General features: G+C 37.5%; 1 long non-coding RNA gene across 1 annotated transcript in view; it reads right to left on the bottom strand.

Moving 5' to 3' along the window:
- Positions 1-19,683, bottom strand: part of LOC139139579 (uncharacterized) — a 78,035-nt gene extending 58,352 nt beyond the window's left edge. Inside the window, exons 1-2 of the long non-coding RNA XR_011553816.1 lie at positions 19,398-19,683; positions 16,144-16,231 (exon numbers count right to left, since the gene is read on the bottom strand). This is a non-coding gene — a long non-coding RNA (uncharacterized lncRNA). The remainder of the gene's footprint in view (positions 1-16,143; positions 16,232-19,397) is intronic.
- Positions 19,684-23,812: the final 4,129 nt, after the last annotated feature.

Raw genomic sequence — 23,812 nt, 5'->3', positions numbered from 1 at the left:
TCAAACTTTGACCAAAAATGACAAAAAAATTCCTTAAAAATACACATTTGCATATTTCATCACAATTTTAACAAATCTAAGTTGGGTTATCCCTAGGGACCTGTATACCCAATAACAAAGCTGTCTGACCAGCGGTTATGAAGAAGAAGATTTTTAACCAAAAACACCTTTTTTGGCATTAATTTGCTTATTTTCAACAATAAGAAAAAATTAAGAAAAATAGTTTCTCAAAATCATATTTTCATCTACACAACAACATGTCAAATCAGTAAGTACTGCGGTTCTCAAGATATTTGAGTGGACGGACGCCTCACAAACGGACATACATACATACATACAGACTGACGACGGACGCCGGACGGATACCCATCCAATAGCTTCTATAGACTATAGTCTATAGTAGCTAAAAATATGTTGTAGAAAATCTCAGTATTTGAATCCGCGACCTTGCGACCAGTCGCGGAGAAAAATATCTGCAAAATTGAATCTAAAAAGCCGCGACCTGGCGACCGGTCGTAGAAAAATATGTTTGTAGAAAATCCAGTATTTAAATCTGCGACCTTGCGACCGGTCGCGAGAAAAATATCTGCAAAAATTGATTCGAAAAAAACCGCGACCTGGCGACCGTCGTAGAAAAATATGTAGTAGGCCTAGAAGATCTCAGTATTTAAATCCGCGACCTTGCGACCGGTCGCGAGAAAAATATCTGCAAAAATTGAATCTAAAAAGCCGCGACCTGGCGACCGTTGTTGTAGAAAAATATGTTGTAGAAAATCTCAGTATTTCAATCTGCGACCTGGCGACCGGTCGCGGAGAAAAATATCTGCAAAAATTGAATCTAAAAATCCGCGACCTAAAGTAACAAATGAAAAAAAAAATAGCGTCAATGACACTGTAGCTCCCATCCTGGACTATTTAGTGTTTGTTCTCTGGTCAGATATTTGAACAGTGTGAAAGGGATAAAGTGCATGAAGTGAAAATACTTAAATGTAATGTATGGAGACAGTGAAATATGTTTAATGTATTTATTCAGAATATAAAATGGACAAAATACAGAATTAGAAATATTGTATACTGTGATACAACCATTAACTCAACAAGTCATTTACAATGACAGTCCCCACTTGTAATAGGAGTATTAGTCTTGATGGGGCAGGGAAATGTGGTCATTAAGAAGTATCACTGGAGTGTAGTATATGTTGAGATCTATGGGCAAATAGGTCTATGTCGTTGTTCCCAATTTGAAACACATGAGGCATGTCTAAGTTATGGTTCTAAATCGGGAAAAAAGATCAGACCTCTAGCAGTATTGGCCAGCCAAGAAATACATATGCGCATAATAAATGAGGTACAAGATGTGACATCTTAAGGTCTAATATCCTATCAAAATTGGAGGGTATAGAACTTGTGGTTACTGAGATATGCATATATATGTATAATCAAGGTCAAAGGTCATTGAGGTTACATGACATTTTGAAAAAAAATTATATTGCTAATTAATCCCTATATGCCAAAAAATCAGACCTCTAGCTCTATTCACTTGCCCAGAATTAGATGTGTGCAAAATTAATGAGGTAAAGCATGTGTTGTCATAAGGTCTCCATCCTACTAAATACAAAGGACATAGCACTTGTAGTTACTTATTTATTGACATAAACATATATTTTAGGTAAAAGGTCATCAAGGTCACATGACATTTGGTCAAAAAATTTCTCTCCTATAGTTATCCCTATATACCAAAAATCAGACATCCAGCTCTATTGGCTTGCTCAGAATGAGATACGTGTGCATAATTAATGAGCTACAATATGTGGCATCATAAGGTGTCCAATCATACCAGATATGAAGGGTGTAGCACTTGTGGTTACTGAGTTATGGACAAATATGTATATTTGAGGTCAAAGGTCACCGAGGTCACATTACATTTGTCAAAAAAAATTCTCTCCTATAGTTATCCCTATATATCAAAAATCAGACCTCAGGCTCTATTGGCTTGCTCAAAATTAGATATGCACATAATTAATGAGGTACAATATGTGGCATCATAAGGTGTCCCATCATACTATACATGAAGGGTGTAGCACTTGTGGTTACTGAGTTATGGACAAATATGTATATTTGAGGTCAAGGTCACCGAAGTCATGTCACATTTTGTCAAAAAAATTGTATTGCTAGGTTATCCCTATATACCAAATATAGTTATCAAAAACAAACCACCAATTGAAACATGGGCCTAAATACAGACAGACTGACATTCACAGACTGGCACAGAGTGATGACATTGACCCCAAGTGTGCCTTGGCCCATGGAGAGTGATAAAGATATAACAAAAAGCTGAATGTAATGATAAAATAGTTAAGTATAGGCCTACAGACACTGAGGGTGAATATGTTACAGCAATTTGATTAGTTTCTTTTCATTTTCTACTTCTGTGATAATTTTTAAGACAATCAAACTGCAAGGCAGTTTTAATATTTAATTGACATAATTTAATTTAAAATTTCATATTTAATTATTTTATATAATTTAATTGACATACATGTTATCTTTTACAAGCACACAGCAAACTGTTCTTGATTTTTCATTTACAATATTTGACATAGACTGAAATACATAACATGCAACCAATATTTACATTTTGCCCATGCACCAGATACATGGAGAGATTTCAACATGCAATCATTAACTCAGAAACCCTATAGGGAAAAGTAAACATTGTTTTCTTCCAGAACAGCTGGTATATCCACATCTGGAGCAACTTACAAACTTAACCAATTACACAAGGATGATGACACAAGAGATAAACTGTGGTGAACTTGACTATTCCTTTCAAATCCTTACCTAACTTGATTGACATCTTAAACTAAAATACACTGCATGTTTAATGGCACACAAAAATACATCAGGGGTGTACCATTTGATAAAAGGGGGTTGTCTGGAAGATTGATGAGGAACATCTTTTTTATCCGATACACTGTACATTCTTTTTTTCCCACTATCCCACCTTTTCTTTTTGACAAACCTTCTGTGGCTGATTTTTTTATTGACATTTGTTTGGATTTTTTTCAAAATCTGCCAGGAACCCCCCCCCCCCCCCCCCCCCCCCCCCCCCCCCCCCCATCACTCTTTAACATTGAAAAAAAACTTTGAATATATTTTTTGGAAACCAAACCTGCTGAAATCACCTCAGCTATGTTTTCTCATTATTTTTTACCGCATTTCAACACCAAATACAGTTTACCATTTCAAATGCTTACTGAATCACAACATTATCTTAAACATAGGGCCAATGTCCCTGAAGCTACTATAGACATGGATACAAAATTAAGTATTTCCTGACTGTATGAAATCATCTCACTAAGGTCATCCTAGGGACCTGTTAACCAAATATTAAAGCTGTCTGACCAGCGGTTTTGAAAAAAACAAGCGACCCAATAGTCGACAGAGCTCTGCTGTGTTATGTAGAGAGCAACTTTTTGTGACATATGTATTGATGAAGATGGTTGAGGTCTTTGATAGCTCATTTCAGGATGGCCTGACCAAAATGGCAACATTAGCTGCAAAAATACAAAATTGATGATTTCATCATAATTATGTATAAAAATGTATACAAAATATCAAAGCTATCACATGAGTAACTTTTGAGAAACAAATATTTTGACCAAAAATGGCAAAAATTGACCAAAAATACAAAAATGAAGATTTCATCAATTTCACTATATCACACTAGGAGAACCCCCAGGAACCTGTATACCAAATATCAAAGGCATCAGACAAGTAGTTTTGAGAAACACATTTTTGACCAAAAATGTCAAAAATTGCACCAAAAATACAAAATTGCAGATTTCATCATATATTCTATATATCATATTTAGTTTATCTGTAGGAACCTGTATACCAAATATCAAAACTGTCAGACGAGCGGTTTTGATGAAATAAATTTTTGACCAAAAATGACAAAAAAATTCCTTAAAAATACAGATTTGCATATTTCATCACAATTTGAACAAATCCAAATTGGGTTATCCCTAGGGACCTGTATACCAAATATCAAAGCTGTCAGACGAGCGGTTTTGATGAAATAAATTTTTGACCAAAAATGACAAAAAAATTCCTTAAAAATACAGATTTGCATATTTCATCACAATTTGAACAAATCCAATTTGGGTTATCCCTAGGGACCTGTATACCAAATATCAAAGCTGTCTGACCAGCGGTTCATGAAGAAGAAGATTTTTTACCAAAAACGCCTTTTTGGCACTAATTTGTATATTTTCAACAATATCAAAAAATCAAAAAAAGCACAATTATTTCAGGTCAGCCCAAAGTACTTACATGCTAATTTTTCATGTAATCTCCTCAGTGGTTATTGAGATTTTCAATTTTGACTGTTTTTACATTTTTTCACTTAATTTGCATATTTTTGGCAATGACAACTTCATTTGAACAAAATCTCATCTACAGCCCATCATCCATGTACACACCAAATATCAAGATGAAATGTGCAGCGGTTTTGGAGTTTTTGATGTTGACGGACAGACATACAGACATACAGACATACAGACTTACAGACATACAGACATTTCCCTAGCCTATAAGAATAGCTTCCATTGCCATATATACATATGGCTATGGGAGCTAAAATCACGAACTGGTGACTTATCGTCATGAAATATGTCATTGCACTTGTGATTAAGGGTGCCGTGTCAGTATATTGATCCACTCGCAAGTTAATACTTTATCATAGCACCAACATTACAACTAGATCCAAAGTGAATATTTGCTGTCATTCTGAAATGCGTTTAATTCAATAAAATAATGGTTAACCGTGTAAGTTACGTGTCTTATTCATTTTTCTTTCATGCTAATAATGTTCTTTACCCAATGACACACAAGCTACTTGCTTTTATGTGGCGATGTAATTACCGCACATCTGGGTACTTTACGTGAAGTTGACCCTTGTTACATTTGTAACAATACTATTACGGCCTACACGTACATAGCACGGTATGCCGGGTTTCGCAACTGAAGATTGCGACTTGAAAATGGTCGTACGACCGGTCGTGTAGCGGACCCATCTAAAACGTTGTCTCATTTTGAGCCAGGTATCAAAACAAGAGAGCGACTGATGAAGGAACCCCATTTGTGGTTCCGAAACACCGTTAAGACGAATCACTCAATCAACAAACCGGTTTACCGGGGACCCAAATCACATGACTAGGGTCAAGGCACTATCGATTCACCGGTGTCTCGCCATGTATTCTACACAAAATAAATGCAATGATCCTTTTATTCACCATATCGTAATACTAAACAATTTTGGTAGAGCCGATGTGTGGAGTTGCCCTCATTTTCCTTTATATCCTTTATATCTTTCCTTTTATATCTTTATATTTATAGCACTGGCTGATATCGCGCAAATCTCGCTTAGCGTGAGATTACTAGTATGAGCAACTTCCTGTTTTCCCGTGTTTACATGTCTCGCTTGCACTGCTTCCGGCGTCACACAGTTGCACAGTTTCAGTAGCATATTAGCGCGTCGAAGTCCGACATATGGTATACTACATTTCGTTTAAAACAACATCTGGAAGCAGCTGATCATGATAGATGAGATTACTGGGTATGCCGTATGGGCTACTATCGAGAGCCTGACACACGGACGTGGAAGTACAATTTTCCTCCCGTCCGACTGAAAAGTTTACCCGTCTCGGACGGAGAGGGGCGTAGTTTCCACCGCTGGTTGTACATTAATTATAAATTCTTGTTCTATTCATATTCAGTAAAGCATAACATAAATTATTTAGCTTATAACAACAGTGTCTTCATGTGAAACATGTGAGGTATGCCATGAACTGGCTCTTGAAATGTCAAAATCCAACTAATCTGCAAGAAACTGGTCAGTGCCTGAGTAATAATGGCTCTTACCATTAAAAAAATCGGAATGCCAGATATGAACCAAAACACCACAATGTCAATTTTTTATTTGAATTTTTATCTAAAAATTTAAACCAAATTCACTAAGCTTGTTTACAATAACAAAGCAGTCAGTACATATACAGGCTTAGCTGACAAGTTGAATATTGTGTATATCACTCAGCATGCTTTGGGAAGTAGAACAATACACTGAAGTTTATATTAAAAACAGGAAAATAAACATGAAAGTAACGGTATTATAACTGAAGCATGAGTAATCACTCTTCTCATGAACCTGATGAAATTCTAAAGAGTACATGTATAGGATATCTCACTATATTACAGTGTTGGTAAACTGTAAATACAGTTTGTAAGTATTACAGTGCAAGATATAACACCTTGCTCTTAGGAAAGTTGCAGTGATGGACAACATTTTTCACAAACATTCTTTCTTCATAAAAAGGTTTGTGCTAATTACAAGGAGAACAGCTTGATTATTGAGAACACTAATGTTGAGAACAGCTGAGCTAAATGCTTGTTGAATAAAATTCTGTGGCATGTACCGTAAATATCAGCTGTTCTGATTCTGTTGTCCAGCATAAGTTTACAGTGGTTTGCTTTAAAGCATTGGCATTACGAGAAGTAGACATATTGTCTAAATTGAGGTGTTGCCAACACTGTCAGGTGTAATTATCAGCTGAGCAGTAATTCCAGTCGACCACAGAGAAATCAACTCTGCCAAAGTTGAAACATTGTCTTGCAGGAGGTCAGATGTAGTCAAACAACTACACCTGAAAGCAAGTGATAAGACTAGACAATGTTTCAACTTTTGCAGAGTTGATTCGTTTTATGATCCACTCATGTTACTGCTTAGCTGATAATTGCACCCGACAGTGTTGGCAACACCTCGATTTAGACAATAAGTCTAGTTCGTGTAATGCCAATGCTTCAAAGCAAACCACTGTATTTTTACAGTATGTGAACATTCTGTTACAGTATGTGCCCATTCTGTGAGTTATTAAGTTATGAGTGTCATCCAGTATACATGAACATGAACCATGGTATCTTTCCTCTCAAGGGCTAATTTCAAAGTCAATGTTTTGACAGTGAAAAACTACAGACTGTGGTAACTACAGCAGGGTGTGGGCTGACAGGTGTGAGGGCTGAAAAGCATGATATTGGAAGGGTGGGACTAGCAGTAGTGCGCTAGTGGCAGTGGTTGCTGTTTAAATGGTATACCTCTTTTTGGAGGACTGGAAAAAGGTCATAGGATAGTTTGCTTCCTATCAAAGGAACTAGAATATGAAGTTTACTGGCAATAATAATTCATTGCCATGTGACAGTGGGTAAATGGAAATTGTGGTGATAACCAGCTACAGGAAAAGTTGTTGATAGTCTCTCTCCAGTTTCATTTAGTTCATGACTCTAGCACAGTGTTGTGCCCTTGAGCAAGGCACTTTCTCCTCAGTGGTCCATTGGGGTAGTGGGTTATGGGTACCTCATCCTGTAATTGGGCTGGCACCCGTTGGATGATGGACTGATAAAAAAAAATTTAAAAAAAATTTGTTTTAATCACCTAGAGTAATTGTCATGAAATTACCCACCCTTTTGTCCCTCCCTATGACATAGAATCCCATTACCACAGCTATTCAGTCCCTCTCACCTGTTGGACACCCCTAAAAATAATGGTACAGTCCACTTTGCCCTTACGCAGCAGCATACTTGACAAGGTCCGACGACCGAAGGGGGACATATTTTGAACTCTGTTACAAGCCATGTACATTGAAGACAGTGATTCTTTGCCGGAGTATCTCCCACTTAGTTATAAAAACTCAGATATTGGGTTTTTTAGATAATATTTTTAGAGATGGAGTGTTTTGGTGATCAGTTTAATTTGATTTTGAAGTGCAGCTATGATCTGTAATTGCAGCCACTGCAGACCATGCAGAACAGAATGAACACTCCATACAGTGCTCTGTGATCAAAGTTTTGTGGGCCCAAAACACTTTATATGGAGATTTTTGTTCAGATTTTCATCAAATCTAAATCAAAGTTGTTGATTTTTGAGTGACTAATGATCAAGAAGCCAAAATTTCTATGAAGAAAAACTTGGATGTGACACCATGTTCTGCCCAACTTCAAAACAGCCATACTAGGCTGTCCGTGGGTGGAGTATGGTCCATACTTATGACCTAACAATAGATTTCCAACATATACAACACAGTGTTTGATCGAAATAATTCACATATGAACAATTTTATGAGCAACTTTTGTTGCACTCTCTTCAAAAACATGATCAATTGTTGTTGACTGAAGATCAGTCGTGACATTACGGGCATAGCTATTGAAAGTGTTCAGACACAAACACATTTTTGCGGCAGCTTCAAAATGACTGTAGCTGGTTGCAAAACTGATTTTTATTGATCCATAAGTAATATTAATGAGTTGTTGGCTTCAACTTTTCAACCTTACATTGTTTGTGCATTGTCAATAGTCAATCACGCTATAGCTAGATATAGCTGTATTTGCTCATGGTATAGTGGCATGGAAGCAGATTGCCTGTGTATGCAAATTAATTGTTTGTGTTTACATGTCATGCAAACAATACAATTGATCATTTTCAGACTTTTATGACACATGGTATGCATGACAACAACAGAAAATACATTTGATATCAAACATATTCCAAATAATGAGCATACACAAAGATTTTTCTGTATATTTTCATTGATGGGTAATGCAAGATTTTCACTTTCTGTGCAAGCAATCAAAGAAAACAAACAAACACAATTAACAGATGAATATTGGGCAACACAGAGGTTTTGCTGCTCCATACCATATAGCTTACAAATTACATGTTACATTGTATTAAAAAACAATTTCAGCGTTTGTGTTCATGTATGGTAGCGAAAGGGAGCATTTGTATTAATTGTGAACCAAAAATGTGCCCTTTCACCCCAATATTCCATCCTAAATGTGTTCAATCAAAGATATGAATTACACAAAGAGCTTGGTAATTTTCTTAGGTGTACAACTGACTTAAGTTATTGAGGGTTCTTCTTGGAGAAAACAAACTGTATGTGTCTAAAAAGAAATACAACATATTGACTTGTTGGGTTCAAAAGTCCTTGGCCAGTGGGTTGGGATGCATAGAAAGTCTATGAAGGATTAACCTTTGAAAGTTATTGCTTTAAATTTCTGTGAAAAAGTATGCACCACATCCCAATATGGACAGATACACAAGATACTATCATGGATATGGCTTGTGGAAGAATTGTATGTCAACTTGCTATATGATATACTGCCCTCTATAGTACTATACCATCATTTTAAAGGCTATTGTTTTTTTCCAAAGAGACAAAACACAATGGTCAAACTGCAGTGCCAACTGAGATCAGTAAAAACGACTTGGAAACTAGTGTGTTGTTCTATAGATGTACCCTTCAATGAAATTGTATTTTGATAGACGTGTACTGAAAATGTACAATTGTCAAATATTTGATAATCACAAATACTTTATCTCTAATACATCATGCATGCAGATAACGATAGAGACAGGCAAGCCAATAGCAGCCAATAAAGCTCAAAAGAGACACAGCCTAATTAGCTACAGGTTTTTAAGATTTCATGAAAAGCACACATTGTATTTAATTGACTTCACTGCTAAGCTTTTCCAATATTATTTTTTTATAATTTTCTCAAAACACATGGAGGCAGAATTTCAAATTGCAGTATAAAATGTGCAGTGGAAAAGAGAACATTGAGCTGACAATGAATAAGAAATTAGGCAGCAATTATGAAAGCCAAAATTAGGTAACACTGTAGTACTAAAACTTTGAGAATGGCAGGATAAAAATCTGAATTTTATCATTCATTGTCACCTTAGAGTGACGCAAAAGTGCAGATAGAAATCAAAGAGACCTGTATGTCTTGTAGTGACAAAAACCAGTTTTCTTTCAAATATGAAAATATTTTCAACCACAATCCGCAAACGGAAACAAAACCTGAAACCTGCACCCCTTCTTTGGAACTTTCATCATAGAGTATATGGCGCCCTCTCTAGCGTTTCATTTGTAATCTACATGAATGTAAGTCATGTTGAATCAGAAGTGTTCCTGTCTTTGACTCATGACACTAACTCAGTGGCTCATTACACCAACTCAGAGTCAGAATACATTTAGTAAAATACTGCATCCCTGATACTACATGCTCCCATATACTACCGGTAGTTTGCAACACAATCTCGAAAATGCCTGAAAATAGTGCAAATTCTAAAATCTAAAATTGCCTTATAAGTCTTATACAATACAGTATGCACATATCTCAACTACGGTATGTTATGAGTCGGGACTGGTAGGAAAATTATAAAGACATTTGATTAAGTAGTTTTCAGTAATACTTAGTACAGATTTTTTTACACGAATTGGCAGAAATATTTTAAAATGAGAACTTCAAGATTTCATAAGAATATGATGACCTCTAAACTTGGTTGTCACAAAAGACTTACAAGCCACATTCCAAAGCTGTCAGACGAGTAGATTGAAAAATCTAACTTTTTGACTTAAAATCATAAAAATAGCCATAAATATATTAATGGTGAATTTCACTAAAATGCACACACATCTCAACTGTGTCATTGTTAGGAACCAGTAAACCAACATCTAAAGCTGTCAGAGAGTAGTCATGAAGAACATGTTTTTGACTAAAATTTAATATAGACTTCATTAAAATTTGCATAAATTCACACAAGATCATCCGAAGTAATATATCTCTACAAAATTTCAAGGCTCTTGAAATAAGACTTTTTGACCAAAAATGAAAAAATATTCTTAAGAATAGAAAATTGTACAAAGCCCCATAAAATTAGATCTGTACAAGCTATACCTGTGAATAAAATATTGACAGTGTCTGGCCAGTGGTTCCAGAGTTTTAACAAATGACTGACTTTGTCCTTTTCACCTCATTTAATATATTTTTAACACAAAGATTTTCATTTGAACAAATTAAATCTAAACCTTATGATGCACCTGCACATCAAATACTACAATGATGGTACGAGCAGTTGTTTTTGAATTGAGTTATGTCAATTTTTATTGACATACACTGTCTTCTCTCCAGATTTCTCCCACAAGGGGGAATTTCTCCCCACTTGAAAAAGTGTGGGGATTGGTTCTAATTGACGGGGACTGTGAAGTAAGTTTTGCAAATTAAATTTTTTTATGGTTGTTAGCAAATTAAGGTCATTAGTCAAACATCAAATGAAAGACACTGCTGTTTCTTTTCGTTTGTCCATGCAGTAAATATTGTATATACCGGTACTACTACACAAATCATTCATATGTCATTGATTTCAGTTTAAACAATTTGTATTTTGAAGGCAAACTCTGGTTGATCTTTCAGCTGTACCACATCCTTCTGTAGATAGGAAGCTTGTATCACTCCACTGAGGCTATACAGACAAGTGTATTACATCAACTTTATGATGTCACATCACAGACAGTAATCATGAAGTGGAATTTTACTGTAAGTAGTCTGTGTAAATCATAATCTCAAAGCTCAGTTTGAAGGGTACACATACTTGTGATTATTCAAGGAAGGATTTTGATTAGAAGGGGGATTCACGCAATCACACATCAAGCAGAAAATATACAAGCAATTAGAAGAAAGAGACGTACTGTTTATACAGATGCCAGACATTTTCTTAGCCTATACAAATATCTCCTATATTGCCATGTACAGGGTTTTACATGACGCACATTTCTGCGTCCTTTACGCATAAAACCGGATGCAGGCCCCTCAAAATCTAAACTACGCGTCCCTTCGGACGCAGAAATATCTGTTGCTAGGTGTATATCTCGCGAAGCTGCTGAACACGTAAAACACATCCCAGTAAACCTTACCGACCCATACTTTAATGGAATGCTCCGTAGTGCATTGGCCTCTACTGCTTGATGACCAATGGTACCCGCGGAAACAAATTTTATTACCGTAAAAAGTGATTTTCAAAATGTAAACTGATTCTTAATTGGTTGATTTCTTGTTTGCGTCAATTAACACATATTTATGCCATCATGGCGGGTCGTGTCAAACACCCAAAACAGGCCGATCTGCGAAAGTTTTTCGGCGGCCGCAGCAACCAGCACGATGCAGGTTTGGTCGAGGCCGAAACAGCAGCTACGCCATGCGATACTGATACATCAGGTCCCCCGGCCAAGTCAGCAAAATTACGAACATTCAACAGAAGTTGGCTCGATAGGTTTAAATGGCTTCGATATTCTGAAGAGCGAAACGTCATGGAATGCGATGTATGTTTGAAAGCGAATGTCACATGCCCGTTCACGGAAGGTTGTTCTAATTTTCAACATTCAACTCTCACTCGTCATCAGGACTCGAAAAGTCATCTCACAAGTGTTAAAATCCTAAGCTTCAGGTCGCAATTTACTACTGCTTGCAAATCTGCAGAGGACCGGCAGTTGCAGGGTAAGAGTAACGAACTCGAGGCGTACGCTGCACAATTACGTACTGTTTACCTGATCGCTAAACGTGACCTTCCGTGCGATGTATTCACTGACATCATGCATCTACAGAATCTGAACGGCTTAGACATTGAATATTACAAACGTCCTCAGATAGTTATGGAGTTTGAAGAGTGTATTCAACGTGTGATCGAGAAGTCCCTGATTGATAGTATACATGCAAGTGACTTCATCGGTATAATGTTGGATGAGACTTGTGACATTACCGTTCATAAGAAACTTGCTATATATGTTCGATATATTCAGAATGGCGAGGCGAATGTTTCTTTCCTCGGTAACCAGCAAATTACAGATGCCACTGCTGCAGGGGTCGAAACCGCCTTGATTGAATTTTGATAGGAAAGAAATCTGACGCTGCCGTACACAAAATATACGGACTAGGAACAGACGGGGCGGCCGTAATGACCGGTCGTTTGAACGGGTTGGGTGCAAAATTAAAAGCCAGAAATCCCAACCTTGTTCAAGTGCATTGTGTTGCACATCGATTGAATCTTGCTGCTTCTCAAGCAGGCAGAGATATTGAATATTGCAAAGAATATCATAATATAATCCATTCATTGTATAAATACTTCAATGACTCTAGTGTGAGATATGACAAACTTAGAGAAATTCAAACTCTGTTGAATGGGAAGGCAAACAAATTCTGAGCCAACATCTGTTCGTTGGTTGTCGGTTGAATCAGCTGTCAAGATGATTTTCATCAGTTTTGAGCCAATTGCCTTGGCACTTGCAAGTGACAAAAAAGGGGAAAGGCTGATGGCCTGTTGAAATTGTCTCCAATTCATTGTTTCTGCTATTCACTGCCTTATTGATTGATGTCCTTACTGTGATTGGAATTTGAGCCTTACATATCAGAAAGATTCTGTCAACCTATTCCATATCAAAAAAAGTGTTCAGTCTACTAGGGACACATTGAATACAATGACTAATGATTCACACACTGTCAGAGAAGTCTTTAATGATTTGGGTGATGTTCCTGGCAATGGTCAGAAAAACACATACAAAAACATTCAAATCACTGACAATCAGCCACTCAGACAGAGGTTCTGTAGTGTACGAGCAAATTATATCAACAAACTGCTGCATAATTTAGATAGCAGATTTCCAGATGATGAGATGAATATTCTGGAATGTTTTGATGTGATTCTCAACCCACACAGATATCCTGAAAATGTGGCCAACCTACCTGACTATGGGGTCAACCAGCTTGATCAACTGTTGATTCATTATAACAATACACCAGGTATTGATGCTAGTAGAGCTAGGGCACACTTTCTGTTTACAAACACTTCACAAGATCTCATAGGGAGTGGGACGCACTGAATTTTGATATGTATATCAAGCTGTTGCTAACTGATTTTACAGAGGAGTATCCTGATTTTGCCATCCTAGCTAAAATTGCTCTTGTCATACCAGTGTCCTCTGCCCCATGTGAAAGGGGCTTTTCAGTACAAAATGCCATCAAACAGAGGGCACAAAATAGACTCAATCCTCAAAGGCTTAATAGACTATGTTCATCAAACTGGTTGGCCCCATCATAGATGATTTTGACTTCATGAACACTGCTAGGTTATTTGCGAAGGAGCTGCTGGCAGAGTGTGAACTCAAACCTACTGGACTTGCTAGGTGTATGCCATTTCAGAGTATGGAATTACTTACCTTCTTGTCAATTTGCCAAATTTGAATACTTGTTCAAATTTCACACGTTGTGAACTTGTCATTAAAGTTATGAGATAATTTCAATCATGGATAGTGTTCTTTGAATTGATCAATGAGGGCCCTCAGTATGAACTAGAATTTTCATGTAAGAGTTATTTTAAGAAATGTGCAACCATTTGCCATGTTTTAATATTAATTGAACACAGTGAAGACCATGGCATGGATAAACAATAAAATATTCTTGTGAAATAAATTGGGACCCCCATATTTTGATGTAGGACTCGCATTTTCTTACACCAGGGGTCCCAGGGACTCTCAAAAGTAAAAAGTGATGTAAAACCCTGCCATGTATAATTAATACACTGGAATTATAATGGAAATACAGTACACTTTGAATCTATTGCATTTACACCTTGATACAATTTGATTCTCTTGGTTACAGTTGCTCGAGTACGTTAAGGCGAGGCTCGAGAAATTTCTTATGAATATGCAAATTTGCACTAATAAATATTCATGTTTCCACAAGCCCCGCGCTCAGCATGATTCAACTGGATTGCGGACATGTATGGTGTGCGAGTACTCGCGTGTGTAGCCTTTGAGGCTTCAGCTCACGTGGGCAAAAGACCCAAATGGGACATTTGGAACGGCTATTTATGTCAGCCAACTTCACCGTTTCGGTCTTTAGCATATCAGGAGCTAACGAAGACTTATACGGTACATATCGAAATGAACGCAGTTTGACGAAGGATATTGTGGATAGCCATCATGGTTGCCGCCCGGGGTTGCCGCCATGCACATGTTGATCCCTGATGTGGCCCGCCACTTGTTTTTGCCATCATTCATCAAGGACAGACAGGGGTGTTTTGCAACAACTGGTTGTCACTACTCACGACATGTACAAAAAAACCGTAAGAAACAAAAGCGAGGTTAGTATTTTATCGATCTCCGGAACTGCTCTCGCTCCAACGCGACGCGATTGCTGAATGCGTGCTGAAATGGACGCGACCGCCTCGTTACTAGGATACAGTCAGCTGTCTCTACCCATAAAGCATTGTATGTGGTCCCTGGATGGGCTTCCCCAGGGGCCTGCATAGGGATCCCCGGGCCGGCTAGAGTCCCAAATTACAACAAGAAAAATGCCAAAATCCAGCCGCTAAACTTGTTATTTTTTTAAATCTGCTGATTTGAATATTATATTGATATGTTTGTCAATATCATGCTGACAATTCTTTATCCCAGAAAGCAAATGCAGGCACAGTTTGACCCCAATTACGCTCGTACTGGAGGTCGTCCGTCAAGGTCAGCTGATATTTTGTGGCGAGTCATTAGTACGGAGGCGAAATTTCTTACAGTATAGGTCGCACTAGTGATGGTAAGTGGGGTCAACGCGGACAGTGTGGTTATTTACAGGATATGGGGGAGTCTACCAGCTGGATTCTGTGCTCGAACAGACAATACAATTTTCGAACCAAAAATACCGTTATTTAGTGAAATTAATAATTATTTTGGGGATTTTATCAACATAATACTATTTTGCGGAGTCGTCTTTTATAAATCCGTATACAAAATTTGACTAATACGGAAGGTAACCAGTAAAACGAAACGCACTCGTCGATAGAGGGCGTCCTTGCGGGAGCCGTGCCTTAACATACTCGAGTAATTTGTTAACAGTCTTGACTCTTGCATTTTGCTTCACCATCCTGAACAAACAGTGATTGAATTCATCTGAATTCAAATTTTCATAATACATGCTTCATATTTCAAACATTGCACACCTCAAACGAAGGATTTAATGTTAACTTGTCGATGACATAGTTGGCTAAAGGGTTAATACTGACCTTACACTTGCATTTCAATGTCAACATTCTAAACTTTTGAAGTCATGGATGCATCATCTCACAGAAGAACAGACAATCATTTCCTGCACACACTTATTTTCAATTAGATACAGATTAACAGACATTTATTGTAATCTGAGTTCAATATTCACATATCAAACCTGCTTCAAAAGTTCAGTTTATGGTGACATATTTACCTGCAGCATCCTGCAAGTACTGCATTGCACTACCGGTACTTCTACACTTGCTCTATGAATTCCAATCTGCAGCTATCACCATAGTAACCTGAAAAAGATCCAATCAAATAGTAAATACAAACATTAAAGATGAACAATCCTTGCTATTTGTTACAAAACCATGGAGTCAGCTTCTAGCTCCATGACAAAATCTACATTATATTGCCAATCTAGGCCAACACAAAACGTTGTAGGTTCAGGCCCAGCTTAATCCTCAAAATTGCAACTTGAAAAACAGCGTTTGCCGGATTAGAACCAAAGGTGAGAATGCCTTGGTCAACACACTGAATCTCCTGCAGAGAAATTTTGTCACGGATACCCTGATAACGTAACAAAAGGTGATCACACTTGAGGATGGCTATGCTGTTCATACCTCGTCATGATTGACATGTTTAATGGATGCAGGGCACGCGTCATACAATGTGCATATACAGTATTCGAAGTGTGCCGACAAAGAGAGGACATGGCACAGACCAACCTGTCTTTTTGTATAAAAATGAATAATATACTATTGGCAGCCAAGAGAATGTTATACAAACAACTACCATGAAATTCAAAATCATCAATAACTACAACATATCAATTTGTGATTCACATTGTTTGAGTTATTATGTGCATGGTGAACCACTTGGTACATGTATATATGTAAAGTTACACCAGGACGAAGACTATTTCAATGAAGTGAACTTTAAATCTGATCGATATGTTTCTACATCAAGCATTCATCATTTTAAACACAAAGTGATTTTGATATTTTTTGTCTCTTCGTGGATGAAGAATTAAAGAAAGGCATTTTGAACAAGTAGACGTGACTTTCCCTTGGTTATAATATTTACTTCAATCGCATTCCGTTGATTGATCATACTGAACAATTTACATGGATTCCAAATGATACAAGAAATTTATGGTAGTTCTCAGGCCTGAAATGGTTTGGATTGATTTATGCCTACTCTATCAGTTCATGATCTGTGCCAATGCCTGGCACAGTCTTGGCATCGTCGGCATTCTCTGTTTGTAGAAAGTTAAACATAATTTGATGTACTTCGGCACTCAATGTGTTGTGTTGTGCCGTTCTATAGTCAGTATACAATTCCTGTTGTGCATGTCCTGCTGAACTTCAATTTAGACATACAAGCTGAAGATGTCTGTGCAGCCACAAATACATGCAACACGTCTGGTCTGCATCACTTCAGGCTGCCCATAACAGAAATTATTTCGTCCTCATTCCCAGCACATACTCAAGAAAGTAACTATCAATCCCAGCTTAACTAATTTCAAAAGAATGGTAGTTTTTTGAAAGCAAGTGTTATTAGCTCAATAAAGCCTACTCAAACTCAAAGATGAGTCAGTAAGAAAAACTACAATATGAAAAATAGAAGCTTGCTGAACAAGTTCATGGTAAAATGTCAAAGGGCATAGGGTCTTTTGATCTCAGGATGTTTCTCAGACCAGTGTGGGCCATGTACGTACAGCAAAAAAAGTGTTTCAAAACAGGAACTTCCTCTATAAAAGCCAGATTATCATAATTCTATGCAAATGTAAAAAAGCCACACTACTATGGAAGTGTTGTGCTTGGTCCCAAATCCCAAAATTTTTGTCATGTTACTTAACCTTGCATATGATGTCTGTGAATACCTAGCGACTAAACTTGAGTGGAAAATAAACTGAAAAACTGTTCTCTTTTTTGTCGGAGAACAGATATGTTTCAAACTGTGTTCCCTGTATGACAATTTGACCCCTCTTACGTCACTCTTTGCAAAGTCATGTGCACAAAAGTGCCCATCATGATTATTCAAATTTATAATACAGTCAAAGCGATGCAATGAGAATTCAAAACCTTGAATGGAAAATAAACTCTCAAAAGCAATTGTGTTTTTTTGTCAGAGAATGCATATGTTTCAAAATATGTTCCCTGTACAACCATTTGACCCCTCTTTGCATAAGTCACAAAATAAAGAGCCCATCATGTTTATTCAAATTATCATATGGTCAAAGCGATGCAATGAGAATTCAAAACTCCTGTCCAGTGTATGCAAATGGCTGCGTCATCAGTAATCCCCCTATTGTGCGCCACAGTCCTGTAACTTCCTGTTTAACACCTAATCAAGGTTTTGTCATCCTGGGAGTTGCCCCTCCTCTTGTGCACAACTTAAAACACGTTTGGTTGTTTACAAAATACAGGGTGTTTATTGGAGAGCAAATCAAGCACCCTTGCCTATTGTCATGTTAATCACCATCAGCCAACAGGGTTTGTGCCGAGGTTTTTCTGTCATGGCAACAAATTTTTAGGAATATTGAAATACTGAAAGACTTGTTATACTCAAATTGAGATGATATAAAGGTGAAACATAACTTACAGCTCCCAGACATAAAATATGGTATAAAGCTGAAGTTCTGACACGTATAGTCTAAGTATCTGAATGTCGGAACATAGCAAATAATCTCTACATTGTTCATGCTATTAAAACTACCCAGTTCACATCACGCCTGTGGTGTAATGTACAGTGATAACAATATATTTAATTTAGAGTGATAGACTTTGCTATATGGTACTTTTGAAATGTCACTGAAAGTTGCGGGTGCACAGGACTGAGATTCTTCAATGTCTCTTCTCAGTAATCACTGAACGCAGGGCAGACCAGGAATGGTTCACTTTAAAAGTGGAGACCACCATGCAAGCACCGATTTTCCTAAATTCAATTTCATAAACTTCATTTCTGTTCACAATTGAACGTATTTAACATTAAGCCTACAATACATCACTTTTTACTGTTCACAAGTATTTGGTTGGTATTCTGTGCTACAGTGAAAAATACCCCATGGACTGCCAAGCTGCCATCCCCATCATTCATAATGTCACCCAAGTTCTACGTTTGGCACCTTGACAGGTAGCAAAATATTATGTCTATTGGCAACATGTTGAGAGAGAGAGAGAGAGAGAGAGGAGAGAGAGAGAGAGAGAGATTGACAAGGACAGAGAAAATTTCCGAGACATTCATGTTTCGTACGTCATGAATGAGAGGTACACACAGACAGAGAGACAGAGATTTATCTTAGGGTAATATAATACGCCATACGTATAATATGCACAATGGGGAGAGATATTCAGTCAACGTTACGGAGGATGATTTGATCACTGTAATCTGGAAACTGCCAAGCCTTCCTATTTTTGTAAAGTTTACTGTAATTCGTAAACAAAACCGACAAATTCTCACCAAATGTGCCGCAGCAATATACTCGCTTGTACCTCCATTATCCTCGCTGTACAGACACAATGCACGCTTGCGTTTTCACAGCTTGCCATCCATGTTTTTCACAAATCATCCCGATCGTCATAAGCCTGTTAATGAGCATTGTCGCTCTACTGTTTCTTGCGACGCGATGACTGAGAAGGAATAATGAACTAATTTGTGAAAATATGCCCAATCACTTGTTCTCTGAAGATATTTTCAAAGACATGTGGAAAGTATGCCAGCTGCTTCGTACATCGATTACAAGTGCGGTTCACTGCGCAATATGGTCATATACTAAGGCGCCCTCTATCGACAAACTTGATTTGACTATGCCACAATACTTTAAGCACCTTGAATATGCTTCATCGCTTTTTTTATGATTTTCATTGCAATGTGAGGGTTTTTTAGATTCAGCTAAAAACATATCCTAGGCATAGTAAATATAGGAAAAGTTAACATTAACGTAATTGACAATGTCAATTGTCTCTGCAGAAGGGAAAGAAAAAAAATTGCTTTTAGGAAGGCTTCAAAAAAATTGCTGTGATGCACCCTTTGGGTGGTAGACCAGCATTCAGTGGTCTCTGGAGCTGCCGCCTATGGCGGCATTTTTGAACAAGAATCTTTGAAAACAGAATTATATTGTCTTTGGAGCTGCCGCCTACGGCGTCATTTTTGAATGGGTATCTATAGAAGCAGAAACCTCTTCTCAGTAGCATGAATTATGGTCACTCTGTGTGGAGTGACAGTGCATACAGAGTGACCGTACATGAATGTGACTTGTATTCTGCTGCTGCACTCCAACTGCACTGTGTTATAAATGCAATGCTGCCAGTGTTAGAATAAACATGAGAATGTTTGTCAAGTCTACAAAAGAGATTGAAATCAATAAACAAATAAATCTCATTATAAAGCGGTAACACTTTATTAATAGATATGTCTATTAAAGTTTAACATTTTGTCTCAAATTTTACTAGAAAACAAAACAATTGGTGAATGTCAATGTCATGTTGTATGCCATCTGATCAGATATTTCATGATGAAGAAAAGAATATTAATCTGCCATTCATATCTCAGTAAATATGTATGATTTGTGATATTCATTGGGTGTGTAAATGTTGTAACTGAAAATGTTTAACAACTTTTAAATAAGGAAAAAATAAAGCATGTAGATCTCTATGAAACACTTTTCTAACAGTCCACTGATGTCTACCTCTTAGATATAACTTTAAACTTGCTTTTAGATGAAAAACAGTGATGTCTAAGAATAAAATGTTGACTAAAATGATAAAAATTGCCAAAAATATATGATACTGATGATTTTACTATAATTTTTAAATTTCATAATAAGAATACACCAATAAAACCAAATTTCAAAGAAAGAGCATGAGCAGATTCTGAGAATTGTTTTTGACCATAATGACTAATTTTGCCATGATTTAAAAAAAACTGAAAGAGAAGATCCCTGTCTACTTCTAAACAATTTTCAGGGTGACCAGGCAAGCAGTTGCAGAGAAGATTGTTCCAAAACAAAACTAAAGATAATAACAAAAAATCAATGAAAAACAGACATTGCAAGATATCAGCTCAAAAGTAATCAACAAAAGAAATTTGCATTGTAAGTTTTCTCGAGAATGACCTCTTCAGTTCGAATTCGTCATAAGTTGCTACCTAAAAAGTATGGCATTTGTAGTACCTACAGAATGTGACTTTTGTGGTTGTTTTATGTTTTTTTGAAACTTTCACTTAAAATATAAACATACTTTTATTAGATATTATTTAAAAATAATTATTATGATGCTGCACATTATTGCTTATATGCAGAACTGAAAAAGTTATGAGAAAAGTAACCTCAAGGATACAAATCAAAGAGAATTGTGGGTAATTTACAGTTTTGTGATATGCTATCTCTCCATCTCATTTTAATGAGATCCAGACGTTTGTTGCACTGCCTATCTCCCAACTTTCCTCAGCGATTCGATCCCCAAACAACAGACAAGGAGAAACATCCAAAATCGTTTGTGGAAAGTTCCACTGGGCTGCGGAACTACAGCAAATGCCGACGTGTCCACGGTCTATAGTGGTTAGATACACGGCGATGTGGTGTGCGCTTACTTTTCTAAGGGACGGACCATTAGATCTCGGGAGGGGGGGGTGGTCAAAAACAGAAAAAAAAAATTTCAGAGCAGAAAGTTAGGGAAAAAAAATCTTCAAACTAGTTTGCAAAATAAAAATCAAATAAATAAGAAGACAAGGGCGTAAAAAAAAAATCTGCAAAAGTCTTTAAAATTTTGAATTTTTTTAGATTTTACCGACAGAAAGCAACTTTCTGTATTTTTTAGTACATCCTCCAGGCACATTTTTAATTTTAATTTATACATTTAGAGTGACTGCATCCCTTATACTGGAAGTTGTGATTATCTTATCTTTTCAGGACTTTTGTATTCTGATCACTTGAAAATTATGAAATTATAGAGCCTGTTTTCTACTTGTTTCCTGCGTACAAACCAAGCAGGTACACTAGGTAAAACATTGAAACCATGGTATGGTTGTCAAGACAGAAAGTTGTATTTGCCTTTTAAGATCAAGGTAAACAGATGCAGGCCACATCAGTTTCATTTTTTCACAGCATTTATTGCAATGATGAATGCGAGAATGGGTGAACAAGTAGAAACACGTCAATAATGATAAAACAACATATCAAGTCATTATGTATTATTTGCTTTTAAAAAAGCATTTTCAATTCTTTTTTCTCAAAAAACAGCCTCAAAAAACAACAGCAACACATGTTTTAACATTCAACAATACACTACGTACAATGCCATCTATCCAACAAATCCCAACACAAAAACCACACAAAAGGGTTGAACTTTGAAAGTTTCTCGATAGCAAATACTGAATAAATCTGCATGAATAATCGTTTTTGTGTAGCATATTTCAAAGAAATTGGACAAGCCCTTTCAGAGAATACAGATTTTTTGACCATGAATGGCATAAAATTGCCCTAAAAAGACAAATATTGAAATTTCAACACATCTTTACACATCCCAATCAATTTGGACATGCTGCTACAGAGAAATAGATGTTTTGATCAAAAAAGGGCAACAATTGCTCTAAAAACACAAATATGCAAATTTAACTATATTATTTAGCTTATTTTAGCTTCTCAGCTTGTCAAAATCAATTGTAAATCATGAGATATGCATGATGTTTGGTGGGGTGAATGTAGGCATTTCACCACGCAGTAGAAAGGGAAGCCAGGAAACCAAAATAGTCAATTTTCAAAACTATAGGAAGCTACTGAGGAGCAAGACCATGTTTCAGAGGAAGATGTGTATTCCGAAAAAAATGCTCCCAAAGTGCCACCAAAGAACACCATTTTTATCTCTATTTTTCAAAAACTCCAACAGCAGAAGGGGGACACCCCCCCCTGACCTCCCCCCCCCCCCCGCAAAAATACTCCCAAAGTGCCACCAAATAACACAATTTTAATCTCTATTTTTCAAAAGCTCCGACGGCAGGAGGGGGACACCCCCTCCTGACCACCCCCGGGCAAAAATACTCCCCAAGTGCCACCAAATAACACCATTTTTATTTCTATTTTTCAAAAGCTCCAACGGCAGGAGGGGGACACCCCCTCCTGACTACCCCCGCAAAAATACTCCCCAAGTGCCACCAATAACACCATTTTAATCTCTATTTTCAAAAACTCCAACGGCAGGAGGGGGACACACTCCTGACACCCCCCCCCCCCCCCCAAAAATACTCCCCAAGTGCCACCAAATAACACCATTTTAATCTCTATTTTTCAAAAACTCCAACGGCAGGAGGGGGGCACCCCCTCCTGACCCCCCCCCCCCCCCCCCCCCGCAAAAAAACCCCCAAGTGCCCCCAAAAAACACCATTTTAATCTCTATTTTTCAAAAACTCCAACGGCAGGAGGGGGACACCCCCCCCCGACCCCCCCCCCCCCCCCCGCAAAAATACTCCCCAAGTGCCACCAAATAACACCATTTTAATCTCTATTTTTTAAAAACTCAACGGCAGGAGGGGGACACCACCTCCTGACCACCCCCCCCCCCCCCCGCAAAATACTCCCAAGTGCCACCAAATAACACCATTTTAATCTCTATTTTCAAAAGCTCCAACGGCAGGAGGGGGACACCCCCTCTGACCACCCCCCACAAAAATACTCCCAAGTGCCACCAAATAACACCATTTTAATCTCTATTTTTCAAAAACTCCAACGGCAGGAGGGGGACACCACCTCCTGACCACCCCCCGCGAAAATACTCCCCAAGTGCCACCAAATAACACCATTTTAATCTCTATTTTTCAAAAGCTCCAACAGCAGGAGGGGGACACCACCTCCTGACCACCCCCGCGAAAATACTACCCAA

This window comes from Ptychodera flava, chromosome 9, assembly GCF_041260155.1.
Source record: "Ptychodera flava strain L36383 chromosome 9, AS_Pfla_20210202, whole genome shotgun sequence".
NCBI lineage: Eukaryota > Metazoa > Hemichordata > Enteropneusta > Ptychoderidae > Ptychodera > Ptychodera flava.
Note: the sequence above shows the minus strand (reverse complement) of the source record. Positions and strands in the feature narration are given on the sequence as shown.